Source organism: Sinocyclocheilus anshuiensis, unplaced genomic scaffold (genome assembly GCF_001515605.1).
Source record: "Sinocyclocheilus anshuiensis isolate Anshui unplaced genomic scaffold, SAMN03320099.WGS_v1.1 scaffold26, whole genome shotgun sequence".
NCBI classification, from domain to species: Eukaryota; Metazoa; Chordata; class Actinopteri; order Cypriniformes; family Cyprinidae; genus Sinocyclocheilus; species Sinocyclocheilus anshuiensis.
This window is the reverse complement of record NW_015544143.1, coordinates 875,179-882,728: the sequence shown is the minus strand read 5'-3', so window position 1 is coordinate 882,728 and position 7,550 is coordinate 875,179. Positions and strand designations below refer to the sequence as shown.

Below are 7,550 nucleotides of genomic sequence, written 5' to 3'. Positions count from 1 at the left end.
CACAAGGTCGCTCTGTTCACAGAACATAAAGGAACAGATGCCAAACACACAGGTCCCTCCCTCAAACACTAACGCAACTCGGACGGCACGCACACGTCCACTGGCTTAACGACCTGGACTGATGGCTTCCGTCCTTTAATGGACTATCAGGGTTAGCGCAGGGACTGCGTGGGTTGAGTGATGTGTTGTGTTTGTATGTGAGTGTGTACACAAGTAGGAACTGTCAATTCAAAGTTGAGTAAATGGACCTTTTCTTCCTGAGCATAACCCGGAGGCCTCGTCGAGTGCACATTGCCTGCCCTTCTTCTGGCTTTTGTGTGGCTCTTTGAAACAATGTTTAATGGAGCCTTTTTCTGCTGCTCTAGGTTTCGGTAAAGGGATTGAAAGCATGGCCTTGGCATTGTCTTTCTAACTGAAGATGCAACAATGGAAACAATTGACTTGATGAACTGAAAGTATAAAAACTTGTTTCACATCACCTTCAAGCAAGGGCAAACAGTATTTAGACAAAAAAAATGTAATATAACACTTGGGAGCCATATTATAAGTCTGAAGCCATACATCTTTATTCACTCAGTAATTCATGTAAATCTTTATTTAAATATGGCTATATGGCGCATGTTAGATGGGAATTAATAACTTAAGTCAGTTGTATTAACCCTGTAAAGACTGACATGAAATGATAGAAAAACCTTTATTTATTTTTTAACTGGAACAGATTATTGAACCTTTAGTCAATAGTTTAAGTAAAAAGTTTACATATGTATTTTCGTTGAGTAATATTTTACTTCATGGCTCATATAGTATGATATAGTACAGGGGTAGGCAAGTTCGGTCCTAGAGAGCCACAGTCCTGCAGAGTTCAGCTCCAACCCTAATCAAACACACCTGAACAAGCAATGTCTTTAGGATGACTAAGGCTATAGGCAGGTGAGTTTTGTTTTCAGGGTTGGAGCTGAACTCTGCAGGACTGCGGCTCTCTAGGACCGAACTTGCCTACCCCTGATATAGTAGAATATGAAGATTTCACAGATGCCTAAACTGAGCAAACATAAGTAATTTAGTGCAGTTAGTGACCAAATAAGTATGGTTAAAAGTAAGATGAAATTCTTATAATTCCTAATTTGCGTATTAAATATTATATACAGTAGGACTCCTTTTATAATGCTTTTTGGAGACCAGTTTGGTGCTTAATAGTCAGTATGAACTGTAAGGTTGTGTTAAAATTTAATTTCTTCTTTTACACTCCTCTGAAAAAAACAACAACAAGGGTGAGTAAATAATGACAGAATTTTCATTATTGGGTAGGGTGGCCATATGTGCCATTTATACGGGACACGTCCTGCCCATGATTTTTCTATTGTCTAAAACATCCAAAGTAGTTTGACCAATAACATGCAGGTATTGTACATAATCGACCAATCGTGGCGCGTCGCTCGTGAGAAGGTGAGAACGATCAAGGCGATGCACATGCGCGCACGTGTTTGTTCGTTCGTTCGACTTGAAGCTGCGCACCGATCATTGTATGACACCAAAGTACTGCGAGAGCGATTTGAAAGCATAAGGAGCCGTCTGCTCTGCTCTCAATAGCTCTCGTGAAAATAATGTCATACAACGATCGATCTGCACAGTGCAAACAGCCAAAAACTGGATATTTTAGGCAATATAGAAATCCTGGCAAGGGTGCGTCCCGTAAAAATGGCCCATATGGTCACCCTATTATTGGGTGAATTAAATATTTTTAAAAAGTTGACTATGCATAGCAATGGTCTAATAAATGGTAAACATTACTTTCAGTATATCTACAGAAGATAAAAAGAATGGTGCAAGTAGTCATTTAATTTAGTAAATATCACTTACATAGTAACTAATGTAGAAAAAATTAGATATACATTTTTGTTTGAGTACTGAATTATGAAAAGAAATTAATAGGATACTTAAAGGGAATTAATTTAAATATTCACAGGAATAAAACAGGATGATGCCTCCATATGAAAACACAGAATTCATAACAAAAAAGTCCTTGCTTTCTTCATATTTTCTGGCTCCAATCGACCCTAATTAGTAAAAGCTAGACGACACAAACAAACAAACAAGACAAATCACCAAGGCCATGTAAATAATTGACTCTCATTTTCTCAGTGTAAAAAAATCCTGTTTCTATTGCACATGTGAATAACTAAGCCTCTTTTCAGATGACCTCACCGGATACTTATTGGCTTAAAAATCTGGGGGAAAGTAACCTTGGGTCATAAATTTATCCAACAGGTACAAATCAAATAATTTCCCCTCGGCTAGTTTCCAGAACAAAAATCAACAAATCATTTAGACATGGGGCAAAACAAGAAGTGTAAAATGTTTGCTCTGTTTTGTTTCCACATTCTTCAAAATACCTTCTTTTGTCTTCCACAGAAGAAAGAAATGCATACAGGGATAGAATGACACGAAGGTGACTAAATGATGACAGATTTTTCATTTCTGGGTGGACTATCCCTTTAAAGATCTCATTCTGTCTTTTCTATCACTGTGATTAATCCGTTCTGTATCCTCTCTGTCTTTCTGCTCCCTTGTTCTCAGGTATACTGTAGGTGAGCCTGGTTACCCACAGTTCATCTGGCTCTGTGCCTCTCAATCACCGAGCCATCTCTGCGGGTGGAAAATCTGTCAGTGGGTGCTGCTCCGCCTGCTGGAGATTGATAGCTGTGGCCTTAGCTGCTGCAACTCCCACCACGGTCCAACAATTTTACATATTAATTTATGTTCTGTAGCGTTGTAATTGAGAGCGGAGGAGGGAGCGGGCTATTTGCAGAGAGACGAATGCCCCTCTCTCTATGATTTATGACACTAAGTAAAACAGGGTCATGTTTGCAAAAAGCCTAAATTATGGGTGGAGATATGCTGCTGTGGAAGGGAGAGAAGATAGGATTATGGGCGGAGAAATAATTAAATAGAATTTATATGATGTATTGAAACACTATGACTTGTTTTATAGGTGTATTTGTTAGGATGTCTGGTCAATGTGAATGAAAGGTACTTAATGTGTGAACTGTAAAGTTACCCCAAATTCAAAAGATCTGGTTACAGATTATTAAAGATAGCTATGCAACCCTACCAATATTAATATTAATACAGAATTATTTATATAAAAGAATATTATACAACAATATATTATATAAACATTAAGTAAATATTGACATAAATATTACCATTACAATGTTACTTTAAAATATTTTTTATTATTAATGTTGATACTGGTGTTAATATTAATAATTACAATTAATATTTAAAAAAAAAATTACCAGCCTTATTTTTGGGTTAGTGCATTATGGATTTGAAGATTGGTGAAATATATCTGACTAGATATTATCTAATATCTATCCAACAATAATTATGTATCTATGAATATCTGTTTAATAATTATAGATATTATTATCTAATATATATGTGACTTTTGGATGTTAGTCACAGTGTCACAAGCAACACTAGATCCTCCTGCTCCACCCACCCGAATTCTGATGCACTTCAGCTGTCAACACTAATCAAGTCATAGTATAAAGCCAACTTCTTGTCACCAACTCAGTGTCTGGTCTTGTTATTCTCTAGTGTGCATCAACTTACCTGGCTACTAACCCTGCTCTACCAACATGTTTGTTGAACCAATCCCAGTCGTCTGCCATCATTATTCTGTCTTCCTCCCAGCACGTTGTCTCAGCCTCACCCTGCAAAGAAACCTCAGTGACTGTTCAGTGAAATCTGCTCAAGATTTTCAACTTCTCTCACCTGTGATCATCGCTTGCTCCTCTCCTGAAGCCTGTAATAAAGCTCTGTGAGACTGTCATTTACCTGTGTTGTTTCCTGTTTCCTGACAGTAAGTGCTTTGTGAAATTATAAGTTTCATGTTTCTGCTTTTTAAAAATCCTTCAAAAATTGGCCACATTCACTTCCATTATAAGTGTCTCACCATAATTTAGTAATCGACATTGTCACACATGCTGTTGATAAACTGTCAAACAAAACTGGCGAAAGCATATTCATTTCAATGGCTGATCATGCATGATAAGACCAGGACGATGTATTAAGAAACGAAATATGATCAATTTTGATTTCAATTCCATTTTAAAGAATGTTTCATGCGTCCCAGCCTTGTCTGGGGCAACCGACGGAGCACAGGCCCAAACATGACATCTAAACGTAGTCTCTCTCTTTTTGTCTCTCCCTGTATCTTGGAAGCATGAATCTGAGCTGTCACTTGTAATAAAACCTAATTTGCTGAACTGAGGATATGAATAAGGATGGACAAGGTCAAGGCTGGCTGCTGGCAGAGGGGGAGCTTTGTAGCATACAGTAACATGATTAACTGATATGATATTACGTAGGCCTTTATTCAAAGGCTTTTTTCTATATTCATATTCTCTTTCACTCTCTCATAAAAACTAAGGCATGTAAGTAAATACGGCGAGAGTTTTGATTAGATTCTCCTTGAATAAAGTGCTTCTATACACACAGCCTTGAATATACTCATATCCCTCAGGACAAACACATTGTAGATGGACTTGGCAAACACAGAAAATTGACGGTTTAAGAAAAAATAACCTTTTAATGAGTCTCTTTCTCCTTTCGGGCGAGTCAGGCTCGATTTGAAGGAAGAGACAGGGAGAGAAAGAAAACACGGTTGTAATGAAGAATTAAAAAAAAAAAAAAAAAGTGTCCTTCGGTTTGATTTGAGGTCTTTGCAGTCCTTGCTCTCCTCACCTTTTTGTTAATATCATCTTATGTCTCAGAAATTACTTTATGAACCTATAAAAGGCACTTGTTTTTTTTTTGCCAGATACGGTCTGTTGGGTCACTTTGAAGGCTCAAGCGTTTCCGCTTTGAATTATTTTCTCAGTAGCCTTCTTTCCTTCATGCTGCTAGTCTTTGTGGTCTCCCTGGACTGCCAATGAAGTCTACAGGAGATTGTAAGTATCCCCTTGGGATCAAGGCTGGACTTTTGTGCTTGAGTATTTGGATCCTCAAAGAACACTTATTGCCTCCAATGAATGTACAACCTTCAAAAGCCATCAGTGAGTCTTAAACATGCATGCCGTCACGTCTTGTTTGATGTTGTCATGTTTTGTTGCACGTTTGTTTAGAGTGATGTGTTCAAAAGTGCTTGTTTCAGTTGTAATCACAAATAAATATTCGTACATTAAAATTGTAATTAGTAGTCCCTACAATTATTGCTCATACTTTGGGGTTAAGATTTGATTTGGGCCTGTAAGCAACTTCTCAGAACACCCTAGCAACCACAACAGTAACATGTTAAAAACCACTCAGAACATTTCAGCAGATACATAAGAAACATGTTTAAAAAAAAAAACACACACACACACAACACCCTAGCAGCCGCATAGGAAGATGTTAAAACCACCTTAGCAACTGCATAGCTATGTGCTAAAAAGCAGTCAAAACACCTTTGCAGCTGCATAACAACACCATGGCAACCACCCCAATACCTCAGCAATTGCATAGCAAAATGCTGGAAGCCACTCATAACACTTTAGCAACAGTATAGCAACTGCGGAATAAAGTGCTTCTATACACACAGCCTTGAATATACTCATATCCCTCAGGACAAACACATTGTAGATGGACTTGGCAAACACAGAAAATTGACGGTTTAAGAAAAAATAACCTTTTAATGAGTCTCTTTCTCCTTTCGGGCGAGTCAGGCTCGATTTGAAGGAAGAGACAGGGAGAGAAAGAAAACACGGTTGTAATGAAGAATTAAAAAAAAAAAAAAAAAGTGTCCTTCGGTTTGATTTGAGGTCTTTGCAGTCCTTGCTCTCCTCACCTTTTTGTTAATATCATCTTATGTCTCAGAAATTACTTTATGAACCTATAAAAGGCACTTGTTTTTTTTTTGCCAGATACGGTCTGTTGGGTCACTTTGAAGGCTCAAGCGTTTCCGCTTTGAATTATTTTCTCAGTAGCCTTCTTTCCTTCATGCTGCTAGTCTTTGTGGTCTCCCTGGACTGCCAATGAAGTCTACAGGAGATTGTAAGTATCCCCTTGGGATCAAGGCTGGACTTTTGTGCTTGAGTATTTGGATCCTCAAAGAACACTTATTGCCTCCAATGAATGTACAACCTTCAAAAGCCATCAGTGAGTCTTAAACATGCATGCCGTCACGTCTTGTTTGATGTTGTCATGTTTTGTTGCACGTTTGTTTAGAGTGATGTGTTCAAAAGTGCTTGTTTCAGTTGTAATCACAAATAAATATTCGTACATTAAAATTGTAATTAGTAGTCCCTACAATTATTGCTCATACTTTGGGGTTAAGATTTGATTTGGGCCTGTAAGCAACTTCTCAGAACACCCTAGCAACCACAACAGTAACATGTTAAAAACCACTCAGAACATTTCAGCAGATACATAAGAAACATGTTTAAAAAAAAAAACACACACACACACAACACCCTAGCAGCCGCATAGGAAGATGTTAAAACCACCTTAGCAACTGCATAGCTATGTGCTAAAAAGCAGTCAAAACACCTTTGCAGCTGCATAACAACACCATGGCAACCACCCCAATACCTCAGCAATTGCATAGCAAAATGCTGGAAGCCACTCATAACACTTTAGCAACAGTATAGCAACTGCGTAGCAACACCCTGGCAACCATTCTTGCATGCAGCAAGCAACAGTAAGGCCAGTAAGCAAACATCCAGAACACCCTTGCAACATGTTAAAAAAACACTCAGAACACACTTCAACTGCATAGCAACATGCTGAAAGCCACTCAAAACACTTTAGCAACTGCATAACAACAACATCCTAGCAATCTCATAGCAGCATGGTAAAAACTACTTAGAATGACTTAGCAACTGCGTAGCAACACCCTGGCAACCATTCTTGCATGCAGCAAGCAACAGTAAGGCCAGTAAGCAAACATACAGAACACCCTATAGAAACCGCATAACAACATGCTAAAACACACTCAGAACACCTTAGCAACCTCATAACAACATGCTAAAAAATAACATTCAGAATGCGTTAGCCGGCGAATAGCAATGCCATTGCAACCACTCCCAACACCTTAGCAACTGCACAGCAACATGCATGCTAAAAACCACTCGGAACACCTTAGCAACTGCATAGCGATTAGCGACATGCTGAAAATCACTCGGAACACATTAGCAACTACATAGCAGCACCCTGGCAACCACTCACAACACTTTAGCATCAAAAGCTGCCTTCATGCATGTTGTAATCAAGGCCAATGGAAAGCAAGCCTGCAACCTTTAACCAAAATGCATAACGGCTAGTGCCAAGGCTGCCGCTTAGGCGGTACGCAGGGAAGGAAACCAGAGGCTGTTTTTTTAAAGCTGTTTTCTCAAAAAAAAAAAAAAAACAGCTTATTTAAGATGTTTTCTCGCAGCCTATAGGCTAATCTTCAACTTATTTGCCATTTCACGAGTTCACACTTACATATAATCAAACTGAGCAAATAGTAAGCACATTTGGCATGCTGTCCAAGGGGAGAGCTCGAAGTGAGCAGTTGGGGTGGA

General features: G+C 38.6%; 1 long non-coding RNA gene across 1 annotated transcript; it reads right to left on the bottom strand.

Annotated features, from left to right (window-relative positions):
• Nucleotides 1-2,828: 2,828 nt before the first annotated feature.
• Nucleotides 2,829-7,550, bottom strand: LOC107695056 (uncharacterized). The gene is made up of 3 exons (XR_001634952.1): nt 7,471-7,550; nt 3,619-3,719; nt 2,829-2,901 (listed from the first exon to the last, which is right to left on the bottom strand). It is a non-coding gene; the product is annotated as an uncharacterized LOC107695056 (long non-coding RNA).